The following is a 27493-nucleotide window of genomic DNA, read 5'->3' on the forward strand; positions in this document are numbered from 1 at the left end:
GTCCTTTCATCAAGTTTCTACTCATATCCTTCAACTAGACCTAGGTTTAAGGTATCAGACTTAAGAAACCGCCTTTTCTGGCATCATTTCTCCTCAACACTTTTTCAATGAAGCCGAGTTAAGGCACCCTTTTGAAACACTTATTTCAGTGGGAGCCACACCACCTGAAGGAACATTAGCAATTATTTTAAAAATATGTAAAATAGCTCCTCATTTTATGGCAGTTTTAGAAATAGCATGATACCTCTAATCCACATTTGAAGCTTGCATCGTGTGAAGGACACCATCTGTAGCAGTTTCTTAAGTGTGTAAAAGGTAAATGCTTATTTATTGTGATCTGAATGAAAACGCAAGGCAAGTGATGCAGAACAGCTGTAAAAATTGAAATCAACAGTTGACTGGAACATGATTTGTCTCTTGCAAAAGCCTGCTTGCAACAGAAAAAGGGAGGCCCAGGGTGACTAAGACACTTCATGGCTTTCTTCTGTTGTGATTGCCACCACAGGCAGTGCTTACAGGAAAACCCCATGCGGGTGCGCTCTATATGTAGCTGAATGAAAGCAGCCATTTTTGGCAGTCACGTGGACTGTTGTGGACTGTTTATGTAAATTTATGGTTTATTTTATGTTCCAGCATTGAATGTTTGCTGTATAAATGTTGTGCTCCGCCCTGAGTCCCATTCAGGGTGAGAAGGGTGGAATATAACTGTTTTAAATAAATAAAGTGTTGGAACAGCCAGGGCCCTTTTTGAAAAATGGATCTGTGCACAGCACTAGAACTGATAAGCCTATTGGGTACTTTCCATGCCTTGAAATGTTGACACATTCAGAAAACTCAGGGAGAAAAATTGATAAAATATTCACCACCAGTTACCTAAAAGCTCTAAGTCACTACTGTCATAAAGACATTAAAATAAAATAAAAATCAACCAAAAATGTTTATGATGTCTTTTTGTGTACAACTTTACTATTCTACCACCATAAAGCCTGATCATCCCTATCAAATTCTCTGCCTCTGAAGTACTCCCTGTTCTTAAGGAAGAACTTTAGCTTCGTGCTAGGGTTTATGTAAAGCTAAAGGTTTCCCAGTGAAATTAAGTCTAGTTGTGTCTGACTCTGGGGGTTGGTGCTCATCTCCATTTCTAAGCCGAAGAGCTGGTGTTGTCCGTAGACACCTCCAAGGTCATGTGGCTGGCATGACTGCATGGAGTGCCGTTACCTTCCCGCCAAAGCGATATCTATTGATCTACTCACATTTGCATGTTTTCAAACTGCTAGGCTGGTAGAAGTTGCGGCTAACAGCAGAAGCTCACCCTGCTCCCTGGATTTGAACCACCAACCTTTCGGTCAGTAAGTTCAGCAGTTCAGAGGTTTAATACACTGCACCATCAGGGGTTTAGTATAGGATTTAGCTATACTAAAATGCCTAGACCCCAATAAAATAATCCTCTTTGGTCAAGCCAGGAAGCTTGTGGATCAGTTACTCTTCTTTCTTCTATGAACACATGGAGCTGCCAGTTAAAAGACAGAATGACAAAGATCCTTGGCAATGAAGAAACTCTGGCCAGGGAAATTAGCTGGCTATTGATTGACTGTTACACATTTTCATTATGGACAACTTGCAGCAGAAAGAACCCGCTGCACAACCTGTGGCTCTCCAAGTATTTGGGACTCCAACTCCCGGAAGTCCTAGCCAACTTGTTCCATTGTCAGGAATTCTGAGAGCCTAAAGTCTAAAACCTTTTGAGGGCCACAGGTTGTGTACCACTGCTCTAGATGCTTCTTTTGCTAAATCAAATTATTTGTCTTTTCTCTGACTTCCACTTGTCTCCTTGACACAACTTTGGCCTTGTGTATCTGATGGATTTCTACTTTAGATAGTCCTATATGAAAAGGATTTTGGTTTTTGTTACAGTTTGTGTGAGAAGAACCACATCTGGAATGCTTACAATGCTTACTGGAATGCTTACAATGAATGAAAGCTGGGTCAGTAGCAGGAAAGCTTTCTCTTCCCCCGTTTCCTGGGCTTTCCACATCTGGGCTCCAGAACACTGAGGGGACAGAGCTATGCTGTTTTCTTTCTCTTTTTTGAAGTCATTGCTGGTGGTCTTCAGATTTTTCATTCTGGTCGTTTCCCTTCCTTTCAATTAAAGTGGAAAGAAATAGTAATAGAAGAAACCTCACTCTTAAGAACTATCAGTTCTATTTCCTTTGAAAGAAATGTGTTTTAAATATGTGATCACATTCCTATACCAAAACACCTCAGGGTGTCCCATTGATTCAGTTAAGCTTAGACAACCCTCCTCTTGCTCCCACTGGTGCAGTGATCTCATGTAGACACTGCTGCCAATGATGTTGGAGCTAGGGTGGAAATGGAAGAGGGAATAGTAGTAGTCACACGAAGGAGAGGTGAGGGAGCAAGGTCCTCCCTTCCTTGTTCCCTCAGTCCCTCCCTATGGTGCTCTGCAGCAATAGAAATGTAGGAATCATATTTTAGGACAGAGTCATATTCTCTGTCCTCTAGTGTTACTAAAAATTCCAGGGTCATAAATTACAATTTATACATGTGGATTTATTTTTAAAGAGTAAGCAGTCTTGTCTTTGTCACCTGTAAAGATCCTACAATGGACCTCTTCCTTATAATTAACTTTTAACAATTTAGATGGTTAGACCTTTTTCACTCCAACATGCTAAAATTTTAATTGAGCTGCTTTTGCGTTTGCAATTCAGATTACATTTAACAAACAGTCCTTTCCCAATGTCAATTAACAAGCTGTTCTCATTGTAACTGCTATAAATGGTTCAGAAGTTTATATTACTAAATCAGATTTAAATTAGTTTATTGTGCTCATTTATGAGACCATACCACTCATCTTTAAGAGTGGAAGAATTCAGGTTACAATGAGTTTCCCCACTAAACAGACATACTTGTTGTTATGGGCTTTTAGAGCATTCCTACTCTTTTTAGTTTGAGTGAAATTATTTGGTTCACACATTTTTTAGAAAATGTATATCTTGTACATAAATCAAAGTGGCATTGTTTTACATACAGCTAACGGCATACCTCTGCATGCCTCTTTTAAGAAAAGATAGATGGAAGATTTATTTAATTTTTGTAAGCACTTTCTAGAAGTCACAAATCTCTTTATAAGACAGAAGGTACAGGGCTTACAAAGACATCTTGCTGCCAGAGGCAAGATGGCACCCCTCTCTGTCATACCGCAAAAGGAAAGCGAAACAAACTGGTAATTGAATCTTAAGTCATATGCAGAAAGTTCGCAAAAAGCAGGAGCTCCCGCACTTTTACCTGGGTGTCCAAATGACACCTTGAGTAAAAGTGAATTAGTTTGGCACAAAGAAGGAAAACTTATTTCCATGAGCCCGGAAAACTCAGAGGGCTGTTACCACCTCCCCCACTCCCCATGACGCATCATGAGAAGGGGGGACAGGAGAAATTTTCTGCTAGTGTGGGGACAGAAGTCTGGCCTGACCCGGGTTTGTAAAACCTGGTTGGACTGCAGTATTCCCCTGTGTGGAACCAGCTTCTGTTCAATTCTGGCAATGTAATTGTGAACCTTGTCTAATCCTTGACAGCAGTAGGCTACTTAGATGTGATAAAATATCTCTCTGCTTCTTAACGCTAGGATATTTATTGTACAAAGCTGCTATTCCATTGTGGTTGTGCAATCACATGCATGTCAGGCTGAGCACCTTCACTATTGCACCACTCTTCATTTACAAAATTACTTTGAATTCCCAGTGTGTGGTCCTGCAGTCATACTTCTGTGTAATCCCACCTTCCTGGACTTCCGCTGCTCTATAATTTAATTGTAAAAAAAATGTCAGCAATAGTTAACAAAATAAGACAGGTATAAGGAAAAAAAATATTAAAACAACACAAAAAGGACAGTCAAGGAATAACAAGGAGGAGGGAGGAGAATGGGAGAAGGTAAGAATCCCACCCTCTGGCATTACTTTTCAGACAAATCATCACACAAGTTAGGTGACGGGAATGCTGCGGGATTGTGAGCTGATGACAAGTTTTGCCCATGAATAGTGGGGGATAAATTAATCATGAAGAGAGGCAAACTGGCAGTGGGATGTACATAATGCCATGTGCTGGGATCATCACTAAAGGTCAATGCCAGTTGTCCTCCCTAAGTAAAAATTGTGGGGCATGGAAGCACTTCTTAAATCCCATCAAAAAGGTTGCCTCACTCTCTCTAATGGTTGAACTGGCACTGAACCTGACAGCATTATTGGCTCTTAATTTTTTGTTTGATTGTTTAGATATTAAATCTAGCAAGGAGAGTGGAATGGGGGTGGTAGATTTTAGCCCTTAGCTATGTGCATATTTGCTAGAACATCTGTCAAAAAATCTCCATGTTTTTCCAGCTGTGCACATGTTTAATAAATGGGCACAGAGCAAGGACAGATCCTGGCCTCACATTGTTGCTCAGTGCCTGCTACTCCCAATACACAGCTGTGATATCAGGGCAGGAAGCAGCAGTGGGGGCCATGTAGGGAATAAAGGAACCTCTTGCATATGTGCATTTTTAGCGTGTAGCTTAGAAACCTTGGCTGCCCCTATTTTATACAGTCAGCATCTGTTAAAAAGATTTCACAAATCATGCGTAGGTAGGAAATTGGAATCACCTGGAAACCAGCTAAAGCCATTTTCCCAAGCAAAGTAGGAATCTATTAGTGTGGCAGCCTGCTTTAAGGAAGTTTGGTCATAGGAAATAATAGCTGGAATAGCTATTTTAGAGCTTTCCTGACTTGTATATATTCTATTTAAACTCCAATCAGCAATGCTGTACAACTACACTTTGGACTCAAATTCAGTTAGATTTGTTTCTGTTTCTTGGAACAACACTAGCTGAAGAAGGTTAGCACCTCCAAGTGCACCTCTAGAACTGAAATCTGGAAAAATTTTAGAATGATAGTTTTAAATTAAAAAGTTGCTTTATATTTCAGAGATATCTGTATGGCAAACTTGATGATCCATATAACACTGTATGTGAACATCTTTTTTACTTCTGGTGTGTGATTCTGGATACAATTAACATGAAAGTCAAAACTGGCCCACCTCCACAGTTTTGTATTTCCCTCCTGTACTCTGATATTTTGTTTATAACTGGACAGGGCCTCTTAATTCTAAGCAGGCGCCTTGTACCCCACTAGTCCAATAAAGCCAGTATATCTGTTTTCTTGATCATGTGTATATGTGTGTAGAGTGTGTGTCTCTTTAATAAATTACCTCCCTATTCTGAATTTTGTAAGTTACATCCATGCTTCCCAGGTCTGAGCCACTCCAGTGTGAATGACCTTCAAAACACAGCAGTATTGCACAATAGAACAATTTTGTTATTGTGGATTTGGAGAGACCAATATGATGTAGGTTACTATGCCAACTAAGATCACAGAGGAGATTTGTAAAAAGCTTTAGAGACTCAAGAAGCAAAAGGTATTTGTTTAAATACAAATGTAATAAGGGGTATTTTAGATGGATTTATGATATGGTTTTGAGAGACAAGGCAGCCGTTTCCTTTTGTGTTCCCTTTTCTTGAGATGAGCATGTAGTTTTGAAGCTAGTTCAGAATGTATTTCATAATATTAAAATAAAATCACCATAAGAGTTCACTTAAAAGAATAAAAACTAGGTTTGAATTTTCTTCTTGTATAATACTTTTAACAGAAGGCCAACTACTGACTAAAATTCACCATGGCATTACATTTCTGTGCTGTATGCTCAAGTGTTTCAGTATTTTTCCTCTAGTTGAGTTTAGCAATTGGCTTTAGGCTCACATGAAATGACTATTTAGTAGTTGAATGTCACTGTTTAAACCATATGCATAAAAGACTTTATGTATGACTCCAAAAGGATTCAGACCATGATGTCTCAGTACATTGAATCCCTCTTTGAAAAAAAAGTAAAGCAATGTGAGATGATGATGATGCAAACAAGAATGAAGATTTTATCATTGGGTATTCTTTTATGAAAAAAGTTTTTGGAGGCACAGAATATTTTCGGACCAAAAGTAGTGCCAAATTTTTTTCAAGATAAAAAAATGCATAAAATTCCCATTATTTTGTCCAGCATTTAGAAAACTCATGAAATTAATTCTTATTGTATGCAAGAATGCAATTAAGTAGAGATTTATATCTTTAGCCCAGTATCAAATCATTTAGAATCTGAAGTCTTACTCTCTGGTTTTACTGGGGGAACTGGCGGAGATTTCATTTTACTTTGATAACTGCAGTTCTCATAATTCCTTTTTTATATTTCAGTGTTGGCAGACATCACTTATTTTAAAAGTCTGGCTTGAATAGTACAGCTCTATATATTAGTCTTTCTTTTTCACAATATCACATTTCAATAAGAAATAATTATGTTCACATATGTTAAAACAGACTTTCTAAGTACCTTTCTTATTTGTGACACTTTAATCTTTCTTTCTCTCTTTCAAAATGAAAAGAAACGGTTTTTCTGCTGAATTTAGGTAGCTGTCTCTTTTTAGTATTTATTTCTCCTTTTGGGTGGTCTTAAATTGATATGGTTCTCATTAAAATCTGCATCTGAATCTCATCTGCCCTGTATGCTTGCACATTTCTGATGGATCGCTATTTGTTTCCACTTGCTAAATACCGGAAGCCCCCAATATTAGTTTTACACGCCTCCCAAAAATGGACGTGCTGCCCAATGGGTGTTTTCATTCTGCATCCGAAAAACTGTTCTTTTCTGCCCATTGGTAGCAAAGGGGAACTTACGAGGCTCCCCTTTCCCTTGGGAGCTTTTCCATTTTTCCCTTCAAGGGAGCCTGGGTGTCAGCACAGGGTTAAGAAAGCACCTTATCCAGCCCATTATGGGGGACTTTCCCACAAACTCCCCTTCCATATCCTTCATTAAGACCTTGATTTAAAAAAGCATAAGAGTTACGACTTTTTCTGGATCTTTTCCATTTGTAGAGGAGGAGGCCAGGTGTAATGCTTCTTAAAGCTGTTCTACTCTAGAAGAGAGGCAGGTGCATATGCTTTCTCTCACAGGCCACACAGCTTTCAAAGGCATTTCAAGGAGGCCCAGGGAAGGAAGAGTGATGACCTGGAACTCAGTGGAGCTATCCTCCCTGGACTACCTTAAAAATCCCCTTTTTTGTCTGCAATCTCCTTTCTGCTTGAGGTTTTGCTTTCGGTGTTTCTATTTTCTACTTCACAGGAGAGATAGGCTTCTATTTTTGTTTGCTGGGATTACTGTTATTAATAATAATAATTAATTATCTTTGGAAGTATTTTCTGGAGGAGAGGAAGGGAAAGCGAAAAAGAAGCTAAAAGAGTGAAAGCCTCCAAACGAACGTGTGTGCACCCCACTCACCATCCCTCAGGTCCCCAATTCCCAGTCAGTTTCACTAAATAGAAAGAATCAGGAAAATAAAGGAAAATCAAAAAGATTCAACTGGGGAGGAGGAGCTAAGATCAGCTCCCACTTGCTTTCGTTGGGGGCAGGTTTTTATTCCAGGAGGGTCCTAACTGTTACGGAAAACAGATCAATGCACAACTCTACTACCCTGCACTTTTTTTAAACACCTCCATCCATGGTGAAAGAAATTTTATTACATTTTTTTGTAGGGGATTGTCATACATTAAATAACATTTCTACCCACATCATTTGCTTTCTTCTTGAAGAACCCCCCTCCCAATATAGCCATAAAAATGCAAACCTGCCACAAGTGGAGAGCAGACTTGATCGAAGTACAACATGCCCAAGGAATCTGTATGAAAAAGAAACATGAGTTTATAAGTCAATGTTTGAATAGAACTATGACCAAGAAACAAAAGTTATGGTTGGATTATGCCTCTGGGAATGAAATGGATTACTGGCCCACATTGCTCTGTTTTTTCTACCGTAATAGATATGGTTTCAAGAGATTTTTTTCCAACTTTGCTGGAGGTCCAGTGTATGAACCTGGAAATTTCTCTATGAAAACATACATGGTTACTTAGGACCTCATCACATTGATGAGGTCCCGCACTCCAATTCACCAGCCTCCGTGGCAAATCAACAGGGTAGAAGACAATCCTGGCACCTCGTGCCCCACCTCACTAGCAGTGATGCTTCCCTATGTTGCATGGTTTCCCCCTGCACTAGCCCTATTGTTCCTAATGGAACACAGACAGGCTTCCATGTTGACGGTGCAGTGTCGTTTGATGCTTTTCCCCCAGTTGAACCATGGAGCCCTATGGAAAGTGAGTCTGCATCATCCGATGGGTAGCATAGGGCTCCATGGTTCAACTGGGGTGAAAGCATCATAGGACATTGAAATTTCCTTGTATGATGAGGTTCTAATAGCACAAGTTGGCCCTTGGTAGTTAACATCACTAGGAGAAGATGAGTTTTAACATAACTTTGTGGTGTTCTTAAGGATCACTTATTGAGTGAATAGTTGACATTTTCTTTTAATGTGGAATGATCTTCTGAGGCATTGAGGACATTATTGTCTAGACTCCTAAATCATTTCTACCACTAAAGGAGGTGCTATGGGGGATAAAATTTTCCCCACATTTCATTCAGTCTCTTTCTCCTACATACTCACAGATGCACTGTACATAGGTGGAGATATACAGGGCCTTTTCACTATAAAATCTTCACACCACACTTGCTTCAGCCGTCATAAATGTGGTTTCAGATGGCTGAACAATTCTATCTTTGATTACAGTTCATCACACAAGGTCAGTGTTGGAAATGGAAAGGTGGAAAAACTGCATCAAATCCCAATTTCTACAGGTAGGCCCAATTGCATTTTGCAGTATTCCTTGCATATTGGGGAACCCTGTTCTTCAAATATGTTCACTCTAATAATATATTTTAGTCTAATGCCAGCTTTAAGATAAATAAGATGCTTCTGCATTTGCTCTTTTTTTTTTCTTCCAAATTATCCTTTCTATTTTCTTTGCAGCAATTAATGTATACACTCATGTAAAAGTCAACTTCATTTAAAAGATAAGGGCAGGTCACAGGGCCAAAATTGTGGATTTTGGTATGACCCATGGATAAGTCAAGGGTAATTCTGCATAGGCGAAAGCACCAATGTCACCTCAGGGGGCCACATGACACTGGCCACTGTTGCGATCCTGACATTCAGAAAGGTCAGAAATTGCACCACTTCAGAAAGAGTAAAAGGGTCAGTGCTTTTTCAGGCCCTTCTGGGAAGGACTATGTTTTTGGCTGTCATCACTCTGCTCAGAGAAGGAGATGCTAAGTTAAGACTGATTTTAGTGGGGTGTTGATTTTGGACTACAATTTCTAGACTCTATAGGATATATAGATAATATGATTCTTAGTCCATTACACCTCAGTGTTTAAAAAGATCTCTTTCTTGTTTAATCTCAAAACTAGATTTGTGCTGATATTGAAATACTAAATATAAATGATGTAGCCTTATTCTTTTATGGAGCTACTTGTTTCTTACCAGCTATTACATGTGATGTCACTATGTCCCCAACCCTCAGTTAAAATTTTATTTGCCTATAGCATATCTAAGGCTGACTCTTTGTCCACACCTAATAAATTTTGTGTTTATGAGCAGCCCAAACAGTTTACCTTTTGAAAGTCGATCAACATATGTTATTTTTCTCATAAGTCAACTGGAGAGCACCTCATATGAATTAAATTATTTGTCACTTGAGGCAGAAATTCTCACAAGCAGCTATCCCTTTTTTCTGGGCAATAAATAAATCAATAAAAATGTACTGCCAGTGGCAGACTTCACAAGCTACCCTACAATAAATGGTAGGTGCTATTGAATTACATATAGATGAAATAAATTCCAGGTCATCAGTTTGTAAATAGTATAACAATTGACATCCTGGACTTCTTTCTGGATGAGGATGTCAATTTGACTGGATTTTTGTAATCTAAGTTAGTAGATGTTGGCTAGTGGAGGAGAGGGAGAGATGGCAAGGTGTAGGAAGAGAGTGCTTGGTGCACTCTCCAAAGTGCTCTCTGATCCACAAGCTAGCCTGCTGCCCTCTGCTAAAGCACACATATCAAATTTAATGCCTACAGGCCAAATTCAGCCCATCATGTCATTTTATATGACTCTTGAGGCTATCAATACCAGGGCAACATAGTTAGATTTATATAGTCCTACAACCAGCCTCCCTCCACCCCAATCCTTACTTCCGTTTTCATGTCTGGCTGTGCAATGGAAAGGAACTGCAGCAGTCAGAATGGACAGGCATAGAGACTCAAGACCAGCACTTAATAATCAATATTTAGAAATCAATAAGATGTCCCTATTTCATTGGAGAATACTTTGGTGTAGTGCTGTTTCAGTAGTAATAGTGATAGTAATAAGAAGCAAATGGTAATAGGTACTTTGGGATTAATTCCAGAATGGCAAAACATATGAATAAAATTGCATGGAGAGTATCAGAGCAGCACAATTACAAAAAGTGATGCTACGTGGAATATGCTACCTTGTCAAACACTATCTCAATGATTCATAGATTTTTGAATAGAAACCAAATCATATGGATGCTTCAAATCTCCAGTCAGTGACACTAGTAAACTGTGATGGTGGTGATGATGGTGGTTTCAGTGGTGGTGATGATGTTGGTGATGATAGGTCTTTGCTTGCAAGCAGAAGGGTTGAACCTAGCTTCCCTAGAAAAAGTGTTCCTTTAGAACAGTAACTGAGATTGACATCTCTCATATCCTGATCAAATGTGTCCCTGAGGTTGATGGGGCTGAGAGGCAGTTTGTAATTCTTGGGGTGGGAGAAGGAGGTATTTTGAGTAATTTTATAGCCTGTTTCCATTCCAGGACTACTCCTGGTTATTATTTGAATGGGGGACTGCTAAGGAATGTCAGGCACAGTGGATTATATTTCAGAAGAAGGCCATGGCAACCTATCTCTGAGTGCTCTTTGCATGACATGTTCATAGAGTCACTGAAAATCCCTTGGTAACACACACAACCACTATGCAATGTTGCCAAGTTTTAAGGAGAATTGATGAAAGGGTGCCAGCAGAAAAGAAATTAGATCTCTCTAGATAAATGGTTAATTTTATTCTCATCCCTCCCTTGCTACACATACTTTGCCAATGTGGATAAATCCTGTCTCACAGGGAATCAGGCATCATATTCCCTTGGGCTTGTAGGGGAGAGATACAGATGGCATTGGGTGTGGAAGATGTTATTGTGAACAAAAAGGATATATTTGCTAACTTTAATACAGCATTTGTAATTTTTTCTCTACAAAGCCTCTTTTTATTAAATGGGATTTCTGAGTAAAGATGCTCATGAGGTTCATATATATGCTCATGTACATAATAGATAGCATTTTTAAAACACAAACTTGCACACTCAAAATTACTAGGATTCTGTTCCCTCTTTACTTTATAAAAGCAATGCCTCATTAGCACAAGTGTGGAATTAACCTGATTCTAGAATTTGGGGAACATATATCTATCTCACAGAGGCTACACTGAGTAGAAACGTCATTTTGGCTCTATGGTGAACATCTATGCTTTGGATAGAAGCAATTCATGTAGAAATATGTGCGTGTTCCTTTGAGAGAAGTGAATAGATAAACTGTCCAAGTTACAAGGAAATAGAGCATGGATAATGCTAGTTTCAGATATTCTGTTGCTCAAGTGATGCATTAAATCAATATTCTGCAAAGCTTTTTCTTGTTATATTGTTTTCTTGGCTGCTGTCAGAATTCACCATTTAGGTCATCAGTTTTTAGAAAACAAATTTCATTTTTCATAGCCTAACTTATCTAGATGAATTTATTTTTTTACATTTTGACAGAAAAAACTTCACAAGGTAGACGTGTATTTTAAAACTCTTTTCCAATGTATATTCTAGGTTCAATCACCTAGTTACTAACAGAGATAAAATCACAGGTTTTAACCATAAGGGCTCCATAATCTACAACTGTTTTCAAATATGTTGTAAGCAATCTGAGCCAAAGAATATAATAGTGAAAATCCTGAGACACATAGCTAAAGGAACAGTAGTTCACCGACAGAGCATCTAGGACTTCATCACATTGAGGTCCTTGATGCGGAGGACAATGAGGCAAATGGTGGGGCAACAGGGCAAATCTGTCGCCTCGCATTGCCTGCATCACCTGTTTGCCCATCACACCCATGCTGTTCCTATGATTGCCTATCTGAATATGGGTAGTCCTCCGTATTCAGATTTCCTTCTCTTATCACACTTTGCCAATGCAGCTGGCTTGGAGTCCTGCCAGAAGTAGGTGTGTGTCATATGATGAGATCCAACAGGCTCTGTGTCGTTTGCGTCGGTGAAGTGTGGTAGGGCGGGGAATTTTCCCATTTGATGAGGTCCTAGGTCTAACTCCAAATGCTAGGCCTGGTGTGGAAATCAAATGGCCCCACAAATATTGTGATGCTAAAAACACTAGCATCTCTAATCAGCAAAACTAATACCAGGACCTGAAATCCAACATTTTGGAGAGTTAGAAGATTCCCATCCAAAAGGGGTTGTATCTACCAGGATTACACAAACTGAATGCCAAGAAGTGCAGTTTTGGCATCCAATTAAAAAGGGTAGGCAAAGTCCCAAGAAAATACAAACATATTTCGTAGAACCCCCTGAAGTTTCCCTCCCGGAAGTGCTGATTTTCTCTATTGCACATGCGCATCCGCCATTAACGAAGCACTTACGAAGATTCAGAAGTTTTGTAAAATTTCGAACTTTTTACCTTCAAAATCGGAAATGACTTTAGAAACAAAGCACCAGCACCCCCTACTTTTGAACAGAGTTTAGAACCATTATTTTTGGTGTGGATCGCACAAGCCTAATATTTAGTATAAGGGAATTCAAGGTGTGAACAATTTTCAGTGTTTCACTTTCTACAGTGCTAGAAATTTGATGAGTGAAGGAAAGTTTCACTGGGGTAAGAACTGTTATTGAGGGGCAATACCTTGATTTTACCAATCCCCTGATAGATATATTTTTGTTATCTCAGTATTATGTTGTGCTGCACTATTTTCACTTAAACAATGAGGTATACAAACATGAAAGATCATTATTATGCATTGATCTAATAAATCTATTGTGCAAAATTGTATTGGTAGCACTCAAATGCACATGAGATTTTATTAATCTTCAAATGTTCAAAAAAGAAAAGAAAAGAAAGAATTCAGAACCTCATGTGCATTCTTTTCATTCCTCTCCCCAAATTTTAATTAGTTCTCATGGAAGAATCCAACACAGGCATTTTACTTTTTAAATTGATTACACAATCACCTTGTTTTGCTTGATATACATTTTTCCTAAGGTAAGACTTTCCGTTCCTTTCTGTGCTTTGCCCATAATTTGAAGGATTTTGGTGGTGTTTATTTCCCCAGAGGGTCACAGAAAATAAATACAATTTGCCTCCATTTCTGTTGAAGTAGCTGGCTATTCAAAAGCATTGTCAATCTAACAGAAATTGTCAATAGATCCATCTTCTCCCATTTGTTAATTTATAAGATCTTCAATAGATATGATTTTCCCATTCATCTCTCCTTTTATTCAGCTAGTCATGCACGGCAGCTAATTAATTATTCTATAATTCTATTATATTATTCATTAGCAATAATAACACCAAGGTCTTCAAATTAGGCCATGCCTAAACCAGCCACTTAATTTGGAACCAGTTTGGATAATTATGCCCAGGATTGGTCCCAGATCTATTATGATGGTAGCTGGATGCATTGTCAGGGTCCAGGCTGCAGAGCACCAATAACCATGCGCAGAGACCAGAATCTATCTAATATCTTTATTAAAGAAATGTATAAAGTCAATAAAAACAAGTGAAGAATATAGTTCAGAAGCAGACCTTTCAGGAAAGGCCAAATATAGTCCAGGAAAATAATGTCCAATATAAGATATTAGAGTTCAAAGTTATAATCCATTAACCGAAACACACACTTTGCCAAGCAATAGTGTGGGGAGATGACAAGGTCTTTAGTCCATTGAAGCTTGACAACAAGGCTGGATCTTAAACTAGAATCTTGGCTGGATCAAGACTGGAAACGTGACAATTTGAATCACGAAACAAGGTCCGTGGCAAACGTGAGACAAGGCAAGACTGGAAACTTGGTCCGTGAAACGAGGCAGGCTGGAAACTTGATCCAGGAAACAAGGAACTGGGGTACGAAGTCCACACACGATCTCTCTCCTCAAGCTGAACAATTGACTCCGCAAGGTTCCCCTTGAGGCAAAACCCCTATATAGGGTCTTGTTTTCCCGCCAATAGAACACTTTCCCTGGAGAACAAGAAGTGAAACCCAAACTGTGTCCAGATGCATGACTCCTTAGAATTTCCCAAGGGAAGCAGACCTAATCAGCTAATTGTCTGGCAGCGATTCTGAGGCTCCGGCGATTAGCCTCCCTGATTCCTCTATCTCTATTATAATTGTCCTTTCGGGAAAACGGGGGAGAATTCTGCCCAAGGCTTGTTTGGTCAACTTCCTGAGGACAAACATCTTCCAGGTGGCGAGGCTCCGATTCAAGCTGAACCGGTGGAAATCCCATGTTTTCCTCCTCATCTGCCACAATAGCACTAGGAACGGGACTACAAGGCCCATGAGACATCACATGCATGGACCTAACCCATCTGAAGCACTATGTTTATGTATAATCATCATCATCATCATCATCATCATCATCTTTATTTATATCCCATCTTTCTCCCCATGGGTGAAAGGCGGCTAACATCTATCCACACTAAACAGTTTAAAAAGAGCAATACAAAAGTTAAAAATATATTAAATAAAATCAGTGTGGTAAAAAGAGAATTAAAATACAGTGAATACATTAAAATTGACTTTAAAACTCATAAACCCTCCCTGTCGGCAGGGGAAGGTCTTGACCTGCTTGCAGAAGGCCAGCAGGGATTGGGCCATTCTGGTTTCTTTTGGGAGGGAGTTCCACAGCCTGGGAGCAGCCACCACAAAGCATGCTTGTATGGGTAGTGGGATCAAGAGAAGGCCCTCCCCTGTTGATGGTAGATGTGTCCCAGGTTCATAAAAAGAGATGCAGTCCTTCAGATAACCTGGACCGAAGCCTTATAGGGCTTTGGAAGTCAATATAGCATTTTGAATTGTGCTTGGCAACGTGTTGGCAGCCAGTGGAGTTGTCGCAACAGAGGAGTTGTATGCTCCCAGTAGCCAGCCCCAGTTAGCAGTCTGGCTGCTGCTCTTTGGAACAACTGAAGTTTCCAAGCGCTTTTCAAAGGTAGCCCCATGTAGAGTGCATTGCAGTAGTCCAACTGGAATGTTACCAAGAAATTTACCATCATGGCCAGATCTGACTTCTCCAGGAATGGGCACAATACCTGCAAAGGGTAAAGATTGAACTTTTATGAAACAGGTTTACAAGCAACCTTAAGCAACCTTAGGGGGTAGGATGTTCACAGATGTTCGCCGGATAATATTATAAAATGAAGAAAATGTATTTCGTGGTGCAGAGGATCTGTAAGGGATACATACTTTATTGGGTGTGTTGTTGGGGTCTTCTCTTTTTTTCCCCTTTTTTTCTTTCTTTTTTTCTTGTCTTTTCTTATAATCTGTCTTTCCTATACCTGTTTATTGTTCCCCCACTTTTTATGTACATTCAAAACTATAAAGACACATCTGTTTTGACAGGCTTTTGAGTTCTTTTGTTGATGTTTTAAAAGGTGTTTTTAGGATGTTTTTAAGATGTTTTTTAAAGATGTTTTTAAGATGTTTTTTAAATTGTTGATTTTAGCTGGTTCTTGTAAGCCGCTCCGAGCCCTAGGGGAGTGGCGGCATATAAGTTTGAAAAATAAATAAATTAAAAATTTTTAAAAAGGAATGGGCGCAGTTGACGCACTACCTTTAACTGTGAAAAAGCATTCCTGGTTACTGCTGATACCTGGGCCTCCAGGTTCAGAGCTGAATCCATGAGTACTCCCAAACTGTGAACCTGCGTTTTCAGGGAGAGTGTCACCCTATCTAACACAGGTTGACTCCCTATTCCAAGATCTGTCTTATGATTGAGTAGGAGCACCTCTCTCCCGTCTGGATTAAGCTTCAATTTGTTTGTCCTCATCCAGTCTACTCCCCCCCACTCCAGGCCTCACCTGCTGCTGCACAGAGAATCCTGGCAGGGAGAGCGGAGAAAGATTGATTCCCCCAGTCTCATCCAACCAGGTCTCTATAATGCATGCCAGGTCGGCATACTCATCCAGGATCAAGTTCTGAATTGAAAACTCTGGTGTATCTCCAGACTATGCTTAAGGTGAAGTAAATGTGGATTAAGGGCAAAAGAAAAACTCAGGATACTTACCAGAAGTCGTTGTGTGTTGTGAAGATGCAGAATGAATATGCTTGATTTTATGGTTATAGGTAAAATGTAAAGGTTTTTCCCTGACGTTAAGTCCAGTTGTGACCGACTCTGGGGGTTGATGCTCATCTCCATTTCTAAGCCGGCGTTGTCTGTAGACACCTCCAAGGTCATGTGGCTGGCATGACTGCATGGAGTGCCGTTACCTTCCCGCTGGAGCGGTACCTATTGATCTACTCACATTGGCATGTTTTCGAACTGCTAGGTTGGCAGGAGCTGGGTCTAACAGCGGCTGCTCATGCCGCTCCCGGGGTTTGAACCTGGGACCTTTCGGTCTGCAAGTTCAGCAGCTCAGTGCTTTAACACCCTTTGCCACCGGGGCTCCTTGGTAATAGACAACCATTATTTCCTATTTCTTTATCACCTTCAGAGGACAACTCTTCACTCTCTCTACATTTATTTATTTATTTATTTCCAATATTTATATCCCTCCCTTCTCACCCAAAGGGACTCAGGGCGACATTTCAGGTACAACTACACTGCTGAACTGATTCAGTTTGACACAATTCTAACTGTCAAGGCTCAGTGCTACTGAATCATAGAGGCTTGTAAAACTAAGATCCTTAACCGTCTCTGCCAAAGAGTGCTGGTGCCTCATCAAGCAATAACAGCCAGAATTCCATAGCATTGAGCTATGGCAGTTAAAGTAGTGTCAAACTGCATTAATTCTACAGCATAGATGCACTCTTAATAGTAATATAACTTCATTAAGCTTTTGTTATTACTGGGAAAATAAATTAATCTCAAGTGACTTCATATCGTTAAAGCTTGTGAAGCTTTGAATAATACACATATCCATCTTTTAGTACACCATGGGTAAGTATTAAACATAAGCCTCTATAGAAGAATTTTCTTTTTCTGTATGTGTCTCCCCTTTTTTTTCTGCACATATCAGGGAAATTCCATCTTGTTGATAAATCTGTCCTTGTTTTTGAGAATATAATTTCTGCAGCCTGAAGATTAATATTTATATCTGTGTACAGGCCCTTATTTTATTTTTAGATTTGTCTTTTAACAAACAAACAAATAAACACCAAAATGACTTATTTTAACTGCTGCCAGAGAATGTGTGCATTCAGTAGCAGTAATGACAGCACATAGAATCTTTCATCCAAGCATCACTAAACTGCTGAGATGTCAAATTAATGCCATAGAACTTGAATATGCAGAGGGATTTCAGTTCATCCCAAATATCTCCTTGGTCATCAATCACTCCAGCTGCACAGATAATTTCACAGGCCTGAGATAACAAAAGACAATACTGAAAACATGCAATTTATGCAATTAATGCTTTATTTTCCTTTAATCAAGACTTAAAAGGCTAAGATCACATGCTTCCTATTGTAAACTAATGTTTAAGTTCTCTCATCTTTCCACAGCTGCTTACGTAATCATCCATATATACCATATAATTAATCACAGGACTGTTGAACTCTTGATGCCAAGTTAGTACTTAAGCTTCTGATACACTTTCTTAAAAGAGTTTTAGAAATGTATTTAATTACAAATGACACTCATGGGGGAGGGGTACTTGTAAATAGAGCCTTTTAATTTGCTACTGTATCTGAATACTTTATTCTAAAATGACAACCTTCCGCCTGTCATGTATAATGTATGCTTCTGTCCAGAAATTATCAAAGCAGTCTATGAAGGAATGGGATCAGTCTTACCATTAAGTGGAATGAAGTTGTTGCCTGTGATGGGAGATAGCAGTGAGTCGTTGAGAAATCACATTTTGGTCTAAACTTTGTATCCTCTAAGCAAGTTGATGCCTTCAACTGTGGCCTTCATGTGTGGTGTCCCATCATTGATACTGAAGAAAGATCCAGCTACTATCCAGATAGATTTTATATGCCAGGTGAAAGGAATCAACATTTTGTTTTTCATCTCAGGCAGTGGAATGTCTTGGCCCAATCCAAAGGAAAACTTATGCTTAAATCCATCTTTAAGATGGTAGAACACTTATCTTTGTTGAAACAAACACTATTCTTCTAGAGTTTTTTTTAAAACTGGACATCTATCGTCTATGTAAATAGACTTTTTCTAGCAGAATATGGAATCAGCATAATGGATTGATTGAGGCATAACAAGAGATCATTTTTGAAACTTTATGGATAAATCTACAAAGACCATCAGGGTCTATATCTCACCCCTCCTCATCTGCAGAAATTCACCCATCCTTTCCTATTTTATATAGAATTGTAGCTTGGCATTATATCTCAGCTAATATTCAAAACCAGGATTAGACACCACAGAATGAAGCAGGAGAAAATGATAGCTTGGTGTTGTATAAAGTTCTCAACCAAAAAGAGAAGGAATTGTGTAATGAAAAAAGAAGGAAACAAGAATGGACAAATGGGAGTGTGTAAATGAACGAGTTCTTGAAATCCTTCTCATGGTGAACCCATGTATGTATGACCCAACTCCCTGTGATGGCTACGGGCCCATACAGACAGGCCCAAAACATGGGACCTGTCTGGGTGTTTATGTCCAAATGACTGTCCCGGTAAAAACTAATTAATTTGAAATAACCCTGGCTATTCCAAATTAATTAAATATCCCATTATATCTGAGTCTTCCTGAAAGGCCCAGGTCTAATGGAGTATTGGGCCTGTGGGGGCTCACTTCCATGTATTCCTGGAACTACCCCGGGGTGAGTCCCCCTTTTGTTATCCTGAAATTTTTGGGCTCTTAGAGCCCAAAGATCCAGGATGGTGACCACCCCTCCCACAACCCCCATGTACCCCCAAAAAGTAAAAAATAAAAATAAAAATCCTTACTTGGCCACCATTATGATCCTTCTGGCATGAGGAAATGATGTGCCAGGAGAGTTCAAGGAGGGGCATAATTTTTTTTATTTCGTGTCAAAAGCATTGTACAGGTCATAATATTCTATAGAAGGTTCTATATCAGAAATAGCAGCTTCCATGGTCTCTGTAAACTTTGTCCAGTTAGCTTTATTGAAGTTATATCTTCTGCGGAATGGGACACTTTTCGGTCTTACAGCTGCATATGCTACGCAGCATATTGGTCTGTGTTGTGTGTTAGGTTTAATACCCTTTTGGTGCATTGGTGGCTTATGCTTTCCTTTACAAAAATCAGATCAGGGTTATAACCACGCTTCCATCGGCCGCTATTAAATGATGGTGGTAATTTACTGTCATGAAGGAGGCTCATTCTACTATTGTCTGCCCACGTTAGAACTGCTTCGCCATTTCTATCATCTTCGTCATAGCCCCAGACACAGCTGTGGCTATTGAAATCTCCCACAACAAAATGGGCTTCATGATTGTGGCAACTGGTTGGGGGTGTAAAATAGAAATCAGCCCCAGGTGGTTTATAGAGTGATGATACGGTGCAACTATCAAGTTCCACAGATAAGATTTCAATGTTGTTCACTTCTGTGAGGGAAGTTGCAGAGATTGCTACACCAGATCGTACAAAAATGGCACTGCCATATTGCCTGTGAGGTCGTTCCACTGCCAGCTGCATTCCAAGAATTTTTGGTCTTCTCATTGTGATGTTTTTGTGTGTTTCCTGTATACATAGGATGTCACACGAGATGTCCTCAGACATTTTGGCTAATAGTTCTTCCTTAGCAAGTGACAAACCTTCTATATTAATAGACATAATCGTTAGCAATGGTCTTGATAAAGACCTTTGGTATTCACCCATTCATCCAATGCTTTTGGGTTTGGAGGGGCATAATGGCAGCCAGGTATGGTTTTTAACTTTTTAGGGGTTATTTTGGGGAGCTTCAGGGTGGCTGCATTCCACAGTTATCAGGATAGCATGTAGCCACCCTCCCCAGGAATTCCCAGGTTTTGGGTGGGATGTGGGGCTTCTGACCAGTTTAAGCGCTGCGTGGAAGTGCCCTATCTCACTATCAAAACAGCTTAAAACAGGAGAGGGATGTGTTCCCATTTATGTTCCTAATATTGCCTATCTTTTGTGTCTCTGGATGATCCTTTCTTAGACAAGACAAAGTTGGGTTGACTCTTCTCCGAAATCACCTGCACCATAGCAAAACAGATATTATCTCACCCACAATGTCTTGTTCCAAGATCCAGTTAAAGTGGGACATCTGGGGCCTGGCTGCCTCAAGAGGGCCAAATCTCAGCTATTTTGGACATAGAAACCCTCTGGAATGTGCAAGACACGATGTGTTGTTCTCTAGGTTCTGTTTTCTCCAACCTGTTTCATGGAGGACTAACACTAGTCAATATTCATGGATAATGTGAAATATGTGGGTTCTATTTTCTATTTTCCCTATACTTTTGTTTTCATATTTCCACTTACTCACTTTCCTTCACCCTCTCCCTTACATACATCATGTTTGGAATAGATGTTAAGCAGGAGATAGATTGGAAGAGCACGCTGACTTGGTTGATCTCTTTCTAAATCATCAACATGAAGATATTAGATTTTGGATGGAAGATTCTAGCTGCCAACTCTAGAAACATTCTAATCCTTAAACGATTCTTTGACTTTGAATAATGCACATTTTATACTACTTTCCTTTAAAAATAGGGAAAGTAAAATTGGAGGTAGACCTGGTGTTATAATTTGAAACTAGACTGCAGGTAATTATAGACTCTGATCAAGAGCAGAAGACTGATGCTAGTAGTTTGGCCACTGATTAATAAGACATAATTTATTTCAGTTTTCAGAGTTAAGCATTCCCTCAGTATAGAACTGAATACCCTATAAAATACTCATGAATTGTTACAAACATGTATGTAAAGTGGAAACAGATTTAGAATTCAGTAATTGTTAAATTAATTGCAATAGACAGACATCCATGCCTGAATCCCATTCTTGACTTGCCTGCTTACAGTAGTAGTTTTTTTTAAACAAAGCAAACTAGTTTCAATGAAATATACAAGGAATTAAAACAAGCATCCATTCATTAATCTGTATTTAAGAGGGAACATTTGAAGATTGTATCTGTTTCCTGACAAAAGTGCCTATTATGTTTTCCTTTATCTTTGTACAAAAGGCAAGAAAGGCTATAATAAATGAGACAATGCTGCAGACACAGACTAAAAGTTGGAATTAGATTCAGAAAAGTTTTGCTCAGATATTCCATTAAAAAAAAAACTCGACAACAACTCTTTTTTATACATGATTTTGCTCTAAGGAAATAAAATTCCTATTCCAATGCTGAATGCAAATTTTGTACATGTAAAGGCAACTGGAACTATGTGTGCTTGCTTGTTAGTTTGGGAGTAAAAAGAACATCTCAAAATGTTGTCATTTGAATGGTTTGAAACATGTACCTCAATGATCTCAGTGCTCTAATATTTAAATATCACATCCTGATCTTGGTAGCTAAGTAGCTGTGGTTAATACTGGATGGGAGATTACCAATTAATACTAGGTGATATAGGGTATGTTTCAGAAGAAGGAAACTGCAAAGCCATCTCAAAGTACCCCTTGCCTAAGAAAACTTATGGAATTCATAGGGTCACAATAAATCAACAGGTGACATGAAGACACATATACACACATATCTTGGGCTCAGTTACATATTGCTCTTGCTACACAGCTATATATAAATTGTAAGCTAACAAACAAAAGCAGCCCAAATTGATAGTCATAGACTTGAGAGCCAGCCATTGCATCAAGACAAGTGAGAGGTCCATCTCAAGGCATGGGAGTATTAGAAGACAATGGAGGACAAAACAATATGTGACATGTAGTGTACTGCAAGAGATAAATGGAGTGCCGCAGGCTTTCGTTCTGGGCCAGGTTCTGTTCAACATCTTTATTAATGACTTAGATGAAGGGCTAAAAGTTTGCAGACAACACCAAAATGGGAGGGATAGCTAATACTCCAGAAGACATCTGAACCATCTGAACAGATTAGAGAGATGGGCCAAAACTAACAAAAGTTCAACAGAGACAAATGCAAGATACTCCACGTAGGCAGAAAAAATGAAATGCAAAGATACAGAATGGGAGATGCCTGGTTCGACAGCAGTATGTGTGAAAAGGATCTTGGAGTCCTTGTAGACAACAAGTTAAACATGAGCCAACAATGTGATGTGGCAGCAAAAAAAGCCAATGGGATTATGGCTTGCATAAATAGGAGTCTAGGGTCTAGATACAGGGAAGTCATGCTCCCCCTCTATTCTGCCTTGGTCAAACCGCACCTGGAATACTGTGTTCAATTCTGGGCACCACAGAATTGGCTCTTTATACCTTTATACCTTCTTACTATTTACTTTCAGGATTTTTTTGTATGTTTTTTTGGTGCCACTGGCTTATACTGCTATAAATTTTTCACGTTGATCTCAGGTCTTATCACAGTACAACCTTGACCCCAGTGTTGAATAATTACTGGGTTTACTTAATCAATGCTTATCAAATTTGTATATTTTAATTGTTGAGGATTCTATCAAGCAATTCTGGGAAATATGAGTTGGTAAGCATACTGAGCATAATTTTTTAAATCCCTTCACCAAAATGCAAATTCCAGTGATGACAAGATAGAGTGGTAAAAGGGTAGAAAGGTGTCCCAAATTAGAGTTTGGAGTTCAGTGCAGAGCTTATAATGTTGTTTTTAAGAAAAAGTGAATTCAACCACATGCCAAAATTACTATATCAGTAGTATAATAATTTGTGATTCTAAAAGTAGCATTAGAAGACATTCTTCCATGTCAAAAGAAGAAGCAACACACTTTCAGTGTTCAATGAAGCTTTTCATAAGTTTTAAGTTTGTAACGGCCATCATGATAATTTCCTAGAATGTCCAATAACAAACAACATTTGAGGGCAACAGCTGCCTGTGGTGGCAGGCTAAGATATTTTTATTCAGACAGACTTTTAAATAAGATGGTTTAAAAAATTAAGTCAGGGATTGGTGTGGTTTTTAGTTGAATATGTATTTATTGCTTTTAACTGATTTTTTAATACTCATATAAACATTAAAACAGAATTAAATATCATATTTGTAGATTTTAAATTCTACTGAAATGTTTTTCATGCAAGCCTTTTTAAGGCACCTTATGGAGAGAAAAAGCTGGGGAATAGTAATAATAATAATAATAATAATAATAATAATAATAATAATAATAATAATAATAATAGGTCATCACTTCTCTTGTCAAAATGCATCCTGGAATGAAACATTATTAACAATCTGAAATGGTTGCCACAAACCTGGTAGATATTTAAAGAATCTCATTAAGTTTAATTTTCACCTCTAAAAATCACCCCCATCCCAGGAGGCTATCTAGCCATGAAATAACAAGCAAGACAGAAACATTTTGGTTGAACAAGCCACTATTTGATCAAAACACCTATTAAATGTTGGTTGTACCTGAATGAAAAGAAGGAGGAGTAACCTAATGTGCGTTTGTATGAGGCCAGTGTTTACCTCTGATCACCTCCTCGGCCTCTTTGGATGAAAAAAGGGGGTCCCAAGCAGTTATCCAGTGCAATGGATTGCACACCCCAGCCATTTTTTTTCCTGAAGGGTGACCCTGGGAACCTACCTCCAAAGGTGAAAGACTTTATCGAAGAGAAGAAACACTTATTCTATTCTAACCAACGAAGCAGATTATAGGAGCTATCTTCATAGACCTGTCAGCTGCTTTTGACACTGTAAATCATTGCCTTCTCTTGAGAAAAACTTATACTATCACAAAGGACTACTACCTCACCCACTTCATAGGAAATTTGCTACAAAACAGGAACTTTTTTGGTGAATTCCAGGGCCAGAGAAGCAGATGGCGAAAAGAGAAGAACAGCCTGCCTCAGGGGAGCGTGCTTGCTCCATCAATGTTTAACATTTACACAAATGATCAGCCGCTGCCAGAAGGGACAGAGAGTTTCAACTATGCTGATGATCGTGCCATCACTGCCCAAGCAGGGACCTTTGAATTGGTTGATCAGAAGCTCTCTAACTGTCTATTACAGAGAAAACAAACTGATTGCTGATCCATCTAAAACACAGACATGTGCTTTTCACCTTATGAACAGACAAGCATTTCGAGCTCTGAGGATTACCTGGGAAGGAATCCCACTGGAGCATTGCAGCACACCAAAATACTTGGGAGTTATTCTGAACCGTGCTCTGATTTACAAGAAGCACTGCCTGACTATCAAGCAAAAAGTGGGTGCTAGAAATAATATCACAACCTGGGAATCACAACCAGACACAGTGAAGGCATTTACCCTTGTGCTTTGCTACTCTGCTGCTGAATATACATGCCCAGTGTGGAACACATCTCACCACGTTAAAACAGTGGATGTGGCTCTTAATGAGACATACCGCATTATCACAGGATGTCTACATCCTGCACCACCTGACATCCCTCGGGAAGTAGCAACCAACAAGAAAAGGACCAAGGCAGTGACATCTCTGGCCCATCCTCTGTTCAGTTATCAGCCAGTACACCAACACCTTAAATCAAGAAATAGTTTTCTAAGATCTACAGAGATATTCACAAGGACATCTCAGCAAGCGAGAGTCCAAAAATGGCAGGCTAAAATTCTGAACCTCAAACCATGGCTGATATCAAATGAAAAACTCCCTCCTGGGTGACTTGAAAGATGCTGAATAGACTATGCTCTATTCATGAGATCCAGAGACAACTTTAAGAAATTGCGCATCTGCAACATGCGAGTGTGGAGAAGAGCAAACCACAGACCACCGATTACAGTGCAGTCTGAGCCCTGCCACATGCACAATGGAGTAACATTATAGTAAAACCAGAGGCACCCCAAGTGGCCAACTAGAGGTCAAAGGATATTTAGCATAATGGCAAGTTTTTAAATTTTGCTTTTGTTTTTAAGTACATTACAACTGTATCCTCGATTTGCTTCTGAAATGACAAATAAATAAAACCAGCAAAACAGATGGAGATGATAGATATAAGATTTTAAACCAGACTTTGCACATAGTTAAATCTATGAAATGATATCACTTGGATTCACTGTTCCAGGAGGGAAGTCGGGGGGGGGGGGGGCATGGGAAAAGGGTGATACACTTCTAAGAAAAATATAAAGTGTCAATCAAGGTAAAGTGAATTTTGGAACAATATATATTAAGATAAAACGTTGTTTGTTAATTTAATGGATGTATCAATAAAATAAAAATTAATACTTAGCAAAAGGCGCTATAAAAATGGAGGTGGACATGCACTCAGCTCTTATTTTCGAGCTGTAAAAGAAGAAACCCACAATCAGGAAGTTATCCCTATGAAATGCAGTTAATTTTCAATTCCATAATGCACTTGATGCACAGCAAAATCCATGAGAGTTAGCAGTGATGACAGAAGTCCTATTATTGAATATAATCTTTACTTAAACCACGACCATAGATTTTGTGTTATCTCTTTTCAGAAAGAATCAAAGTATGCTGAAAGAACATGCCAGGAAGTCATTATCTAGTTCACTGCTAAATGACATGATTTTGTAGTCTTTCTGCTTACATATCAATTATTCTATTGACAAAGAACCATTGAAAATGTCGATTTGGTTGCCTACTTGGATTTTGTTGTCATATTTTCTTTCCTTTAGAAACAGTCTCTTTCTATAAATGAGTCAATTCAATTATGACTTAGGTATGTTTTAATAGTTCAAATATTTCATTCTATACATGTTGGAATAAAGTTGTAAAGGACCCAATCTTAATTTTAAGATAAAAATTTCTTGATACAGCTAAAACTTGTGCAAGAAAAACAATAGGTTAACCCCACTTTTCATTAAAAAAAAATCTTGCACTTGGATCGAATGCTTCCAAACACAGCTCATTGTCCTTTGTCAGTTTGGCAAAACTCTGGAATGAAAAGCAGAGACACTGAGCCTGAAACAGGTATCAGAAAAATGTTAGTACATTACCTGATAGCGATGTGATTAAAGATTTATACTAGAAAAATAGGTAACTACTGATGAGTTGCAAGGCAGAAACCAGTTGAGAATCCACTATCAGTGGATCCATGCCAGTGAGAGAGTGTGCCTTAAAGGAGCTATCTAAGGTGCTGAACCTGTTGTAGGGTTAGATACCTGCACTTTAGAATAGTTTCCTTGAAATTCAGATTAAAAGCTTGAGCAGAATTTATCAACCTGCTGACATTAAAGTCATGAGCTTCCACTATCCTGAATGTCACTTGGTCCGTTTTAATGTGACCATCTTAATGTTTATTCTACACATTCAGCATTTATGAGTTTTCTTATGTTGTTCTATTCATTGGGCATATTTCAGAGGACATTTTCCATAATCCCACAACTACAATAAATAGGAAATAATAAATTAACAGCATGGTATAGCAGAAAGACCAGGGGTTGGGAGAATTAGGTTCAAATCTGAACCAAGTTTTGAAGCTAATGGGATTATCTTGTGCCAGGCACAGAAACTCTGCATGTCTCAAAGTAAAGAGATTCTTCTTGTTTGTTAAAGATGGATTGATATTTTATCAATTTTGCTGAAGATACATTGAAAATATAACTCTTCTCAGGGTTGTTATTTGAAGATAAATTGGGCACAAGGGGATTATGCAGGCAATGGGTTTAAAATTTAGCTGAGGCTTCATAGTAAGAGGGTGAAAAGTGGAGTGAGGGGCTGGCACTCATTGCAGGATTCTGGTCGGAGGTTAAATCCTTGCTGAGACTTCATGATGGAACAGCGAAAAGGGGAAAAGAAAAACTATTGCTCTTGTAGAACAGCTATGGAGAGGAGAATTAGCATCAGAAATCGTGGTGTGAAGAGGCCAAGCTAGTTAAACAGCAGCTAAAAATTCACCAAAAAAAAAATCTGCAGAAGAAAAAAATAAAAATGGGTGTGTGGAGGGAGGGGCAACTGTACTGAGAACATGAGGTCCTTCAGGCTCATACAAAAGGTTCATTCTGTGTCTAAAATCTTGTAGCGACATACATGTACATCATCTGGAATTATCTGAACATTCATCTTGCTTTGTGTGTTGTAGAAGGAGCAAGTCATGCTTCACAACATCTGAGGATGCCTGCCATAGGTGTGGATGAAATGTCAGGAGAGAATGCTTCTGGAACATGGCTGTACAGCCCAGAAAATACACAACAACCCAGCCATGAAAGCCTTCGACAACACAAGTCATTAGTTCTTTATACAGCATCTCATACA

General features: G+C 38.9%; 1 long non-coding RNA gene across 2 annotated transcripts in view; it reads right to left on the minus strand.

The window, feature by feature from the left end:
* Positions 1 to 2313: 2313 nt before the first annotated feature.
* Positions 2314 to 27493, minus strand: part of LOC107983120 (uncharacterized) — a 167385-nt gene continuing 142205 nt past the window's right edge. For both annotated transcript variants that reach the window (XR_001730567.2, XR_001730568.2), the window contains 2 exons: positions 7718 to 7768; positions 2314 to 3816 (listed from right to left, as the gene is read on the minus strand). This is a non-coding gene — a long non-coding RNA (uncharacterized LOC107983120). The remainder of the gene's footprint in view (positions 3817 to 7717; positions 7769 to 27493) is intronic.

The sequence above is a fragment of the Anolis carolinensis genome, chromosome 4, assembly GCF_035594765.1.
Source record: "Anolis carolinensis isolate JA03-04 chromosome 4, rAnoCar3.1.pri, whole genome shotgun sequence".
Classification (NCBI taxonomy): domain Eukaryota; kingdom Metazoa; phylum Chordata; class Lepidosauria; order Squamata; family Dactyloidae; genus Anolis; species Anolis carolinensis.